This window comes from Triturus cristatus, chromosome 6, assembly GCF_964204655.1.
Source record: "Triturus cristatus chromosome 6, aTriCri1.1, whole genome shotgun sequence".
Lineage (NCBI taxonomy): Eukaryota > Metazoa > Chordata > Amphibia > Caudata > Salamandridae > Triturus > Triturus cristatus.
In genome coordinates this window covers 884,814,105-884,827,119 of record NC_140589.1, presented here as the reverse complement: position 1 = coordinate 884,827,119, position 13,015 = coordinate 884,814,105, and the positions used below count along the sequence as shown (strand labels likewise).

Sequence of the window (13,015 nt, the reverse complement as noted above, 5' to 3'; positions counted from 1 at the left end):
GGCTGCAGTAATAGGACCACGGCTAGTTAAAAGTTTCCCATTTGCTGCTGGATTCTATGTGAAGGCCGTCATGTAGTGTGCTGCTTTTGTATTTCAACATGGGTCTCTGAGTCTCTAAACTAGGAAAAAATCTTGTTGAGAAAAGTGTGTGTGAGAGGATCTGTGGGTGCAGGCAGGTGTGTGCACTTGAGTGCTGACCCATTTACATGTGTGAGAGAGACAAGCAAATTGCCTGTGGGATGTAGGCCTACAACTGGAACCAAGCAGCCAGGCATAACCACAGGTAAGGAGAGAGGAAGGCAGTTCATTATTAGAGCAGGATCATGAGCATCTTGCCCTGCTCCCTTCTGCCCTGATCGGCCACGATCGGCCAATACCTCTCTATTAGGGTGGAGGGTGAACATTTCTTGGACCTCAGAAACTGAGGGATGCAGGCCCAATATGTCCTCCAAGGGCCTAGAGGACCCGGTGCCCAATCATGCCTTGTGTTTTTCAGCTTACCCGACCAATTTGGTTGCAAGGCGGATTTTAACATTACTGCTGAAAAGGGACTCCCAGACAGCCCTGAGGCCATCATTTGCATAGGCCCTCCCCTTCTCTTTGTCTTGCTTCCCACAAAGCAACGCATCGCTGGCAGCAGTATAGATTTGGGGGTTGTGAAGAATAATGACAGGGAGGCTGAAGAAGAGAAAGAAAAGTCCCAGAAGTCCTGCAGGCTTCCTTGCTAAATGCAGCTGGACACATAGAGTGCACCTTCTTTACTGCGAGGTAAATACATTAAAAATGTTGAGGAGAGAAAAATTGAAAAATACATATTAGGAGGAAAGCACTGGAACCTGCTTTATTATTTCAATTAGTCTTGAAAACATAGAACATTTCTCTCCTGAAAGCTGGTAAAAATATGGAACGCTTCACGAATTTGCGTGTCATCCTTGCGCAGGGGCCATGCTAATCTTCTCTGTATCGTTCCAATTTTAGTATATGTGCTGCCGAAGCGAGCACACTTCATTGATGAACCTACAATGTTTATAAACTCTCTAAATCTACAGTCTCTAGACATAGGGTGGCCTGGCAGAGATGCTCGGATGGCCTGTAAGCATTCAAATCTGAGCCAATGGGCAAAAATGAATGAAGAGTAACAATCCATTATTCTTCACTGCATTTGTGGTCCAAGACTTCACCAATTGGAAGTATGTAGATTATGCCAGGGTTGCAAAGGCTCATGGTTCAGGCTACAGACAAGGAACATTGTGACATCAAGCTGCCTGTGGAACAGTGATATTAGAGGTGAAACAGCTGCACAGTAGGTTAGGTGAAGGGCTCTGAGTGTGGAAAGGCAGCATGCCTGGGTCCCTGGACAAGGTGAGCCTATGACAAGGTGTCTGAATTTTCGCCTGTATTGTAATATTAAACACTTTATTGTTGTACCCGCCTGCTGATTAAGAAGTCCTCAAGATCAGCTCCACACAGACGTGGAACTGATGATGTTAATGCAGACTATTTAAGAAACTGAGGCTGATCTAAAACATTTCCTTGGATCTAGGACCATTTCGCCTGACTTTTAGGTCCTTCCTCCTCCTAAAGTCCTTTGTATAAGTTAGGAACACCTGACAGAACAGAATTTTCGGAGGTCCCTCAGGTGGGTTTACTTGTGTCTTCTGGTTGTGAGCAGTAAACATGGCTAAAAAGGTTGATGGAATGGTGTTTTAAAACACACACACACACACACACACACACAATTTCTGGTCCTCTTAAGGACAAAAGTATGGGTGTACCTACATGGGGCCAGTGGCGCAATGGATAACGCGTCTGACTACGGATCAGAAGATTGTAGGTTCGACTCCTATCTGGCTCGAAAGGGTCATAGGTCCCTGTTTTATGGTATTCCTGTGGAATTCTTATTTACCTCAGACTTGTTGTAGGTTCAATATTCTTGAGCACGACTCATCCAGCAGTCGTTCCATGGTAGGGCTGCAGTAATAGGACCACGGCTGGTTAAAAGTTTCCCATTTGCTGCTGGATTCTATGTGAAGGCCGTCATGTGGTGTGCTGCTTTTGTATTTCAACATGGGTCTCTGAGTCTCTAAACTAGGAAAAAATCTTGTTGAGAAAAGTGTGTGTGAGAGGATCTTTGGGTGCAGGCAGGTGTGTGCACTTGAGTGCTGACCCATTTACATGTGTGAGAGAGACAAGCAAATTGCCTGTGGGATGTAGGCCTACAACTGGAACCAAGCAGCCAGGCATAACCACAGGTAAGGAGAGAGGAAGGCAGTTCATTATTAGAGCAGGATCATGAGCATCTTGCCCTGCTCCCTTCTGCCCCGATCGGCCACGATCGGCCAAGACGTCTCTATTAGGGTGGAGGGTGAACATTTCTTGGACCTCAGAAACTGAGGGATGCAGGCCCAATATGTCCTCCAAGGGCCTAGAGGACCCGGTGCCCAATCATGCCTGGTGTTTTTCAGCTTACCCGACCAATCTGGTTGCAAGGCGGATTTTAACAGTACTGCTGAAAAGGGACTCCCAGACAGCCCTGAGGCCATCATTTGCATAGGCCCTCCCCTTCTCTTTGTCTTGCTTCCCACAAAGCAACGCATCGCTGGCAGCAGTATAGATTTGGGGGTTGTGAAGAATAATGACAGGGAGGCTGAAGAAGAGAAAGAAAAGTCCCAGAAGTCCTGCAGGCTTCCTTGCTAAATGCAGCTGGACACATAGAGTGCACCTTCTTTACTGCGAGGTAAATACATTAAAAATGTTGAGGAGAGAAAAATTGAAAAATACATATTAGGAGGAAAGCACTGGAACCTGCTTTATTATTTCAATTAGTCTTGAAAACATAGAACATTTCTCTCCTGAAAGCTGGTAAAAATATGGAACGCTTCACGAATTTGCGTGTCATCCTTGCGCAGGGGCCATGCTAATCTTCTCTGTATCGTTCCAATTTTAGTATATGTGCTGCCGAAGCGAGCACACTTCATTGATGAACCTACAATGTTTATAAACTCTCTAAATCTACAGTCTCTAGACATAGGGTGGCCTGGCAGAGATGCTCGGATGGCCTGTAAGCATTCAAATCTGAGCCAATGGGCAAAAATGAATGAAGAGTAACAATCCATTATTCTTCACTGCATTTGTGGTCCAAGACTTCACCAATTGGAAGTATGTAGATTATGCCAGGGTTGCAAAGGCTCATGGTTCAGGCTACAGACAAGGAACATTGTGACATCACGCTGCCTGTGGAACAGTGATATTAGAGGTGAAACAGCTGCACAGTAGGTTAGGTGAAGGGCTCTGAGAGTGGAAAGGCAGCATGCCTGGGTCCCTGGACAAGGTGAGCCTATGACAAGGTGTCTGAATTTTCACCTGTATTGTAATATTAAACACTTTATTGTTGTACCCGCCTGCTGATTAAGAAGTCCTCAAGATCAGCTCCACACAGACGTGGAACTGATGATGTTAATGCAGACTATTTAAGAAACTGAGGCTGATCTAAAACATTTCCTTGGATCTAGGACCATTTCGCCTGACTTTTAGGTCCTTCCTCCTCCTAAAGTCCTTTGTATAAGTTAGGAACACCTGACAGAACAGAATTTCAGGAGGTCCCTCAGGTGGGTTTACTTGTGTCTTCTGGTTGTGAGCAGTAAACATGGCTAAAAAGGTTGATGGAATGGTGTTTTAAAACACACACACACACACACACACAATTTCTGGTCCTCTTAAGGACAAAAGTATGGGTGTACCTACATGGGGCCAGTGGCGCAATGGATAACGTGTCTGACTACGGATCAGAAGATTGTAGGTTCGACTCCTATCTGGCTCGAAAGGGTCATAGGTCCCTGTTTTATGGTATTCCTGTGGAATTCTTATTTACCTCAGACTTGTTGTAGGTTCAATATTCTTGAGCACGACTCATCCAGCAGTCGTTCCATGGTAGGGCTGCAGTAATAGGACCACGGCTGGTTAAAAGTTTCCCATTTGCTGCTGGATTCTATGTGAAGGCCGTCATGTGGTGTGCTGCTTTTGTATTTCAACATGGGTCTCTGAGTCTCTAAACTAGGAAAAAATCTTGTTGAGAAAAGTGTGTGTGAGAGGATCTGTGGGTGCTGGCAGGTGTGCGCACTTGAGTGCTGACCCATTTACATGTGTGAGAGAGACAAGCAAATTGCCTGTGGGATGTAGGCCTACAACTGGAACCAAGCAGCCAGGCATAACCACAGGTAAGGAGAGAGGAAGGCAGTTCATTATTAGAGCAGGATCATGAGCATCTTGCCCTGCTCCCTTCTGCCCCGATCGGCCAAGACCTCTCTATTAGGGTGGAGGGTGAACATTTCTTGGACCTCAGAAACTGAGGGATGCAGGCCCAATATGTCCTCCAAGGGCCTAGAGGACCCGGTGCCCAATCATGCCTGGTATTTTTCAGCTTACCAGACCAATCTGGTTGCAAGGCGGATTTTAACAGTACTGCTGAAAAGGGACTCCCAGACAGCCCTGAGGCCATCATTTGCATAGGCCCTCCCCTTCTCTTTGTCTTGCTTCCCACAAAGCAACGCATCGCTGGCAGCAGTATAGATTTGGGGGTTGTGAAGAATAATGACAGGGAGGCTGAAGAAGAGAAAGAAAAGTCCCAGAAGTCCTGCAGGCTTCCTTGCTAAATGCAGCTGGACACATAGAGTACACCTTCTTTACTGCGAGGTAAATACATTAAAAATGTTGAGGAGAGAAAAATTGAAAAATACATATTAGGAGGAAAGCACTGGAACCTGCTTTATTATTTCAATTAGTCTTGAAAACATAGAACATTTCTCTCCTGAAAGCTGGTAAAAATATGGTACGCTTCACGAATTTGCGTGTCATCCTTGCGCAGGGGCCATGCTAATCTTCTCTGTATCGTTCCAATTTTAGTATATGTGCTGCCGAAGCGAGCACACTTCAGTGATGAACCTACAATGTTTATAAACTCTCTAAATCTACAGTCTCTAGACATAGGGTGGCCTGGCAGAGATGCTCGGATGGCCTGTAAGCATTCAAATCTGAGCCAATGGGCAAAAATGAATGAAGAGTAACAATCCATTATTCTTCACTGCATTTGTGGTCCAAGACTTCACCAATTGGAAGTATGTAGATTATGCCAGGGTTGCAAAGGCTCATGGTTCAGGCTACAGACAAGGAACATTGTGACATCACGCTGCCTGTGGAACAGTGATATTAGAGGTGAAACAGCTGCACAGTAGGTTAGGTGAAGGGCTCTGAGAGTGGAAAGGCAGCATGCCTGGGTCCCTGGACAAGGTGAGCCTATGACAAGGTGTCTGAATTTTCGCCTGTATTGTAATATTAAACACTTTATTGTTGTACCCGCCTGCTGATTAAGAAGTCCTCAAGATCAGCTCCACACAGACGTGGAACTGATGATGTTAATGCAGACTATTTAAGAAACTGAGGCTGATCTAAAACATTTCCTTGGATCTAGGACCATTTCGCCTGACTTTTAGGTCCTTCCTCCTCCTAAAGTCCTTTGTATAAGTTAGGAACACCTGACAGAACAGAATTTCAGGAGGTCCCTCAGGTGGGTTTACTTGTGTCTTCTGGTTGTGAGCAGTAAACATGGCTAAAAAGGTTGATGGAATGGTGTTTTAAAACACACACACACACACACACACACACACACAATTTCTGGTCCTCTTAAGGACAAAAGTATGGGTGTACCTACATGGGGCCAGTGGCGCAATGGATAACGCGTCTGACTACGGATCAGACGATTGTAGGTTTGATTCCTATCTGGCTCGAAAGGGTCATAGGTCCCTGTTTATGGTATTCCTGTGGAATTCTTATTTACCTCAGACTTGTTGTAGGTTCAATATTCTCGAGCACGACTCATCCAGCAGTCGTTCCATGGTAGGGCTGCAGTAATAGGACCACGGCTAGTTAAAAGTTTCCCATTTGCTGCTGGATTCTATGTGAAGGCCGTCATGTGGTGTGCTGCTTTTGTATTTCAACATGGGTCTCTGAGTCTCTAAACTAGGAAAAAATCTTGTTGAGAAAAGTGTGTGTGAGAGGATCTGTGGGTGCAGGCAGGTGTGTGCACTTGAGTGCTGACCCATTTACATGTGTGAGAGAGACAAGCAAATTGCCTGTGGGATGTAGGCCTACAACTGGAACCAAGCAGCCAGGCATAACCACAGGTAAGGAGAGAGGAAGGCAGTTCACTATTAGAGCAGGATCATGAGCATCTTGCCCTGCTCCCTTCTGCCCCGATCGGCCACGATCGGCCAAGACCTCTCTATTAGGGTGGAGGGTGAACATTTCTTGGACCTCAGAAACTGAGGGATGCAGGCCCAATATGTCCTCCAAGGGCCTAGAGGACCCGGTGCCCAATCATGCCTGGTGTTTTTCAGCTTACCCGACCAATCTGGTTGCAAGGCGGATTTTAACAGTACTGCTGAAAAGGGACTCCCAGACAGCCCTGAGGCCATCATTTGCATAGGCCCTCCCCTTCTCTTTGTCTTGCTTCCCACAAAGCAACGCATCGCTGGCAGCAGTATAGATTTGGGGGTTGTGAAGAATAATGACAGGGAGGCTGAAGAAGAGAAAGAAAAGTCCCAGAAGTCCTGCAGGCTTCCTTGCTAAATGCAGCTGGACACATAGAGTGCACCTTCTTTACTGCGAGGTAAATACATTAAAAATGTTGAGGAGAGAAAAATTGAAAAATACATATTAGGAGGAAAGCACTGGAACCTGCTTTATTATTTCAATTAGTCTTGAAAACATAGAACATTTCTCTCCTGAAAGCTGGTAAAAATATGGAACGCTTCACGAATTTGCGTGTCATCCTTGCGCAGGGGCCATGCTAATCTTCTCTGTATCGTTCCAATTTTAGTATATGTGCTGCCGAAGCGAGCACACTTTATTGATGAACCTACAATGTTTATAAACTCTCTAAATCTACAGTCTCTAGACATAGGGTGGCCTGGCAGAGATGCTCGGATGGCCTGTAAGCATTCAAATCTGAGCCAATGGGCAAAAATGAATGAAGAGTAACAATCCATTATTCTTCACTGCATTTGTGGTCCAAGACTTCACCAATTGGAAGTATGTAGATTATGCCAGGGTTGCAAAGGCTCATGGTTCAGGCTACAGACAAGGAACATTGTGACATCACGCTGCCTGTGGAACAGTGATATTAGAGGTGAAACAGCTGCACAGTAGGTTAGGTGAAGGGCTCTGAGAGTGGAAAGGCAGCATGCCTGGGTCCCTGGACAAGGTGAGCCTATGACAAGGTGTCTGAATTTTCACCTGTATTGTAATATTAAACACTTTATTGTTGTACCCGCCTGCTGATTAAGAAGTCCTCAAGATCAGCTCCACACAGACGTGGAACTGATGATGTTAATGCAGACTATTTAAGAAACTGAGGCTGATCTAAAACATTTCCTTGGATCTAGGACCATTTCGCCTGACTTTTAGGTCCTTCCTCCTCCTAAAGTCCTTTGTATAAGTTAGGAACACCTGACAGAACAGAATTTCAGGAGGTCCCTCAGGTGGGTTTACTTGTGTCTTCTGGTTGTGAGCAGTAAACATGGCTAAAAAGGTTGATGGAATGGTGTTTTAAAACACACACACACACACACACACACAATTTCTGGTCCTCTTAAGGACAAAAGTATGGGTGTACCTACATGGGGCCAGTGGCGCAATGGATAACGTGTCTGACTACGGATCAGAAGATTGTAGGTTCGACTCCTATCTGGCTCGAAAGGGTCATAGGTCCCTGTTTTATGGTATTCCTGTGGAATTCTTATTTACCTCAGACTTGTTGTAGGTTCAATATTCTTGAGCACGACTCATCCAGCAGTCGTTCCATGGTAGGGCTGCAGTAATAGGACCACGGCTGGTTAAAAGTTTCCCATTTGCTGCTGGATTCTATGTGAAGGCCGTCATGTGGTGTGCTGCTTTTGTATTTCAACATGGGTCTCTGAGTCTCTAAACTAGGAAAAAATCTTGTTGAGAAAAGTGTGTGTGAGAGGATCTGTGGGTGCAGGCAGGTGTGTGCACTTGAGTGCTGACCCATTTACATGTGTGAGAGAGACAAGCAAATTGCCTGTGGGATGTAGGCCTACAACTGGAACCAAGCAGCCAGGCATAACCACAGGTAAGGAGAGAGGAAGGCAGTTCATTATTAGAGCAGGATCATGAGCATCTTGCCCTGCTCCCTTTTGCCCCGATCGGCCACGATCGGCCAAGACCTCTCTATTAGGGTGGAGGGTGAACATTTCTTGGACCTCAGAAACTGAGGGATGCAGGCCCAATATGTCCTCCAAGGGCCTAGAGGACCCGGTGCCCAATCATGCCTGGTATTTTTCAGCTTACCAGACCAATCTGGTTGCAAGGCGGATTTTAACAGTACTGCTGAAAAGGGACTCCCAGACAGCCCTGAGGCCATCATTTGCATAGGCCCTCCCCTTCTCTTTGTCTTGCTTCCCACAAAGCAACGCATCGCTGGCAGCAGTATAGATTTGGGGGTTGTGAAGAATAATGACAGGGAGGCTGAAGAAGAGAAAGAAAAGTCCCAGAAGTCCTGCAGGCTTCCTTGCTAAATGCAGCTGGACACATAGCGTGCACCTTCTTTACTGCGAGGTAAATACATTAAAAATGTTGAGGAGAGAAAAATTGAAAAATACATATTAGGAGGAAAGCACTGGAACCTGCTTTATTATTTCAATTAGTCTTGAAAACATAGAACATTTCTCTCCTGAAAGCTGGTAAAAATATGGAACGCTTCACGAATTTGCGTGTCATCCTTGCGCAGGGGCCATGCTAATCTTCTCTGTATCGTTCCAATTTTAGTATATGTGCTGCCGAAGCGAGCACACTTCAGTGATGAACCTACAATGTTTATAAACTCTCTAAATCTACAGTCTCTAGACATAGGGTGGCCTGGCAGAGATGCTCGGATGGCCTGTAAGCATTCAAATCTGAGCCAATGGGCAAAAATGAATGAAGAGTAACAATCCATTATTCTTCACTGCATTTGTGGTCCAAGACTTCACCAATTGGAAGTATGTAGATTATGCCAGGGTTGCAAAGGCTCATGGTTCAGGCTACAGACAAGGAACATTGTGACATCACGCTGCCTGTGGAACAGTGATATTAGAGGTGAAACAGCTGCACAGTAGGTTAGGTGAAGGGCTCTGAGAGTGGAAAGGCAGCATGCCTGGGTCCCTGGACAAGGTGAGCCTATGACAAGGTGTCTGAATTTTCGCCTGTATTGTAATATTAAACACTTTATTGTTGTACCCGCCTGCTGATTAAGAAGTCCTCAAGATCAGCTCCACACAGACGTGGAACTGATGATGTTAATGCAGACTATTTAAGAAACTGAGGCTGATCTAAAACATTTCCTTGGATCTAGGACCATTTCGCCTGACTTTTAGGTCCTTCCTCCTCCTAAAGTCCTTTGTATAAGTTAGGAACACCTGACAGAACAGAATTTCAGGAGGTCCCTCAGGTGGGTTTACTTGTGTCTTCTGGTTGTGAGCAGTAAACATGGCTAAAAAGGTTGATGGAATGGTGTTTTAAAACACACACACACACAATTTCTGGTCCTCTTAAGGACAAAAGTATGGGTGTACCTACATGGGGCCAGTGGCGCAATGGATAACGCGTCTGACTACGGATCAGAAGATTGTAGGTTTGATTCCTATCTGGCTCGAAAGGGTCATAGGTCCATGTTTTATGGTATTCCTGTGGAATTCTTATTTACCTCAGACTTGTTGTAGGTTCAATATTCTCGAGCACGACTCATCCAGCAGTCGTTCCATGGTAGGGCTGCAGTAATAGGACCACGGCTGGTTAAAAGTTTCCCATTTGCTGCTGGATTCTATGTGAAGGCCGTCATGTGGTGTGCTGCTTTTGTATTTCAACATGGGTCTCTGAGTCTCTAAACTAGGAAAAAATCTTGTTGAGAAAAGTGTGTGTGAGAGGATCTGTGGGTGCAGGCAGGTGTGTGCACTTGAGTGCTGACCCATTTACATGTGTGAGAGAGACAAGCAAATTGCCTGTGGGATGTAGGCCTACAACTGGAACCAAGCAGCCAGGCATAACCACAGGTAAGGAGAGAGGAAGGCAGTTCATTATTAGAGCAGGATCATGAGCATCTTGCCCTGCTCCCTTCTGCCCCGATCGGCCCCGATCGGCCAAGACCTCTCTATTAGGGTGGAGGGTGAACATTTCTTGGACCTCAGAAACTGAGGGATGCAGGCCCAATATGTCCTCCAAGGGCCTAGAGGACCCGGTGCCCAATCATGCCTGGTGTTTTTCAGCTTACCCGACCAATCTGGTTGCAAGGCGGATTTTAACAGTACTGCTGAAAAGGGACTCCCAGACAGCCCTGAGGCCATCATTTGCATAGGCCCTCCCCTTCTCTTTGTCTTGCTTCCCACAAAGCAACGCATCGCTGGCAGCAGTATAGATTTGGGGGTTGTGAAGAATAATGACAGGGAGGCTGAAGAAGAGAAAGAAAAGTCCCAGAAGTCCTGCAGGCTTCCTTGCTAAATGCAGCTGGACACATAGAGTGCACCTTCTTTACTGCGAGGTAAATACATTAAAAATGTTGAGGAGAGAAAAATTGAAAAATACATATTAGGAGGAAAGCACTGGAACCTGCTTTATTATTTCAATTAGTCTTGAAAACATAGAACATTTCTCTCCTGAAAGCTGGTAAAAATATGGAACGCTTCACGAATTTGCGTGTCATCCTTGCGCAGGGGCCATGCTAATCTTCTCTGTATCGTTCCAATTTTAGTATATGTGCTGCCGAAGCGAGCACACTTCATTGATGAACCTACAATGTTTATAAACTCTCTAAATCTACAGTCTCTAGACATAGGGTGGCCTGGCAGAGATGCTCGGATGGCCTGTAAGCATTCAAATCTGAGCCAATGGGCAAAAATGAATGAAGAGTAACAATCCATTATTCTTCACTGCATTTGTGGTCCAAGACTTCACCAATTGGAAGTATGTAGATTATGCCAGGGTTGCAAAGGCTCATGGTTCAGGCTACAGACAAGGAACATTGTGACATCACGCTGCCTGTGGAACAGTGATATTAGAGGTGAAACAGCTGCACAGTAGGTTAGGTGAAGGGCTCTGAGAGTGGAAAGGCAGCATGCCTGGGTCCCTGGACAAGGTGAGCCTATGACAAGGTGTCTGAATTTTCACCTGTATTGTAATATTAAACACTTTATTGTTGTACCCGCCTGCTGATTAAGAAGTCCTCAAGATCAGCTCCACACAGACGTGGAACTGATGATGTTAATGCAGACTATTTAAGAAACTGAGGCTGCTCTAAAACATTTCCTTGGATCTAGGACCATTTCGCCTGACTTTTAGGTCCTTCCTCCTCCTAAAGTCCTTTGTATAAGTTAGGAACACCTGACAGAACAGAATTTCAGGAGGTCCCTCAGGTGGGTTTACTTGTGTCTTCTGGTTGTGAGCAGTAAACATGGCTAAAAAGGTTGATGGAATGGTGTTTTAAAACACACACACACACACACACACACACACACACAATTTCTGGTCCTCTTAAGGACAAAAGTATGGGTGTACCTACATGGGGCCAGTGGCGCAATGGATAACGCGTCTGACTACGGATCAGACGATTGTAGGTTTGATTCCTATCTGGCTCGAAAGGGTCATAGGTCCCTGTTTATGGTATTCCTGTGGAATTCTTATTTACCTCAGACTTGTTGTAGGTTCAATATTCTCGAGCACGACTCATCCAGCAGTCGTTCCATGGTAGGGCTGCAGTAATAGGACCACGGCTAGTTAAAAGTTTCTCATTTGCTGCTGGATTCTATGTGAAGGCCGTCATGTGGTGTGCTGCTTTTGTATTTCAACATGGGTCTCTGAGTCTCTAAACTAGGAAAAAATCTTGTTGAGAAAAGTGTGTGTGAGAGGATCTGTGGGTGCAGGCAGGTGTGTGCACTTGAGTGCTGACCCATTTACATGTGTGAGAGAGACAAGCAAATTGCCTGTGGGATGTAGGCCTACAACTGGAACCAAGCAGCCAGGCATAACCACAGGTAAGGAGAGAGGAAGGCAGTTCATTATTAGAGCAGGATCATGAGCATCTTGCCCTGCTCCCTTCTGCCCCGATCGGCCACGATCGGCCAAGACCTCTCTATTAGGGTGGAGGGTGAACATTTCTTGGACCTCAGAAACTGAGGGATGCAGGCCCAATATGTCCTCCAAGGGCCTAGAGGACCCGGTGCCCAATCATGCCTGGTGTTTTTCAGCTTACCCGACCAATCTGGTTGCAAGGCGGATTTTAACAGTACTGCTGAAAAGGGACTCCCAGACAGCCCTGAGGCCATCATTTGCATAGGCCCTCCCCTTCTCTTTGTCTTGCTTCCCACAAAGCAACGCATCGCTGGCAGCAGTATAGATTTGGGGGTTGTGAAGAATAATGACAGGGAGGCTGAAGAAGAGAAAGAAAAGTCCCAGAAGTCCTGCAGGCTTCCTTGCTAAATGCAGCTGGACACATAGAGTGCACCTTCTTTACTGCGAGGTAAATACATTAAAAATGTTGAGGAGAGAAAAATTGAAAAATACATATTAGGAGGAAAGCACTGGAACCTGCTTTATTATTTCAATTAGTCTTGAAAACATAGAACATTTCTCTCCTGAAAGCTGGTAAAAATATGGAACGCTTCACGAATTTGCGTGTCATCCTTGCGCAGGGGCCATGCTAATCTTCTCTGTATCGTTCCAATTTTAGTATATGTGCTGCCGAAGCGAGCACACTTCATTGATGAACCTACAATGTTTATAAACTCTCTAAATCTACAGTCTCTAGACATAGGGTGGCCTGGCAGAGATGCTCGGATGGCCTGTAAGCATTCAAATCTGAGCCAATGGGCAAAAATGAATGAAGAGTAACAATCCATTATTCTTCACTGCATTTGTGGTCCAAGACTTCACCAATTGGAAGTATGTAGATTATGCCAGGGTTGCAAAGGCT

General features: G+C 45.6%; 11 non-coding genes across 11 annotated transcripts; 4 read left to right on the top strand and 7 right to left on the bottom strand.

Annotated features, from left to right (window-relative positions):
* Nucleotides 1–895: 895 nt before the first annotated feature.
* Nucleotides 896–1,002, bottom strand: LOC146820686 (U6 spliceosomal RNA). The gene has a single exon (XR_014965310.1). It is a non-coding gene; the product is annotated as a U6 spliceosomal RNA (small nuclear RNA).
* Nucleotides 1,003–1,782: 780 nt separating this feature from the next.
* On the top strand, nt 1,783–1,855 carry TRNAR-ACG (transfer RNA arginine (anticodon ACG)). Its single transcript has one exon. It is a non-coding gene; the product is annotated as a tRNA-Arg (tRNA).
* A 1,009-nt stretch (nt 1,856–2,864) lies between these two features.
* On the bottom strand, nt 2,865–2,971 carry LOC146820684 (U6 spliceosomal RNA). Its single transcript, XR_014965309.1, has one exon. It is a non-coding gene; the product is annotated as a U6 spliceosomal RNA (small nuclear RNA).
* Nucleotides 2,972–3,747: 776 nt separating this feature from the next.
* Nucleotides 3,748–3,820, top strand: TRNAR-ACG (transfer RNA arginine (anticodon ACG)). The gene has a single exon. It is a non-coding gene; the product is annotated as a tRNA-Arg (tRNA).
* A 999-nt stretch (nt 3,821–4,819) lies between these two features.
* LOC146820682 (U6 spliceosomal RNA) lies at nt 4,820–4,926 on the bottom strand. The gene has a single exon (XR_014965430.1). It is a non-coding gene; the product is annotated as a U6 spliceosomal RNA (small nuclear RNA).
* A 1,865-nt stretch (nt 4,927–6,791) lies between these two features.
* LOC146820681 (U6 spliceosomal RNA) lies at nt 6,792–6,898 on the bottom strand. Its single transcript, XR_014965308.1, has one exon. It is a non-coding gene; the product is annotated as a U6 spliceosomal RNA (small nuclear RNA).
* Nucleotides 6,899–7,676: 778 nt separating this feature from the next.
* On the top strand, nt 7,677–7,749 carry TRNAR-ACG (transfer RNA arginine (anticodon ACG)). Its single transcript has one exon. It is a non-coding gene; the product is annotated as a tRNA-Arg (tRNA).
* Nucleotides 7,750–8,758: 1,009 nt separating this feature from the next.
* Nucleotides 8,759–8,865, bottom strand: LOC146820679 (U6 spliceosomal RNA). Its single transcript, XR_014965307.1, has one exon. It is a non-coding gene; the product is annotated as a U6 spliceosomal RNA (small nuclear RNA).
* A 768-nt stretch (nt 8,866–9,633) lies between these two features.
* Nucleotides 9,634–9,706, top strand: TRNAR-ACG (transfer RNA arginine (anticodon ACG)). The gene has a single exon. It is a non-coding gene; the product is annotated as a tRNA-Arg (tRNA).
* Nucleotides 9,707–10,715: 1,009 nt separating this feature from the next.
* Nucleotides 10,716–10,822, bottom strand: LOC146820677 (U6 spliceosomal RNA). The gene has a single exon (XR_014965306.1). It is a non-coding gene; the product is annotated as a U6 spliceosomal RNA (small nuclear RNA).
* A 1,867-nt stretch (nt 10,823–12,689) lies between these two features.
* On the bottom strand, nt 12,690–12,796 carry LOC146820676 (U6 spliceosomal RNA). Its single transcript, XR_014965305.1, has one exon. It is a non-coding gene; the product is annotated as a U6 spliceosomal RNA (small nuclear RNA).
* Nucleotides 12,797–13,015: the final 219 nt, after the last annotated feature.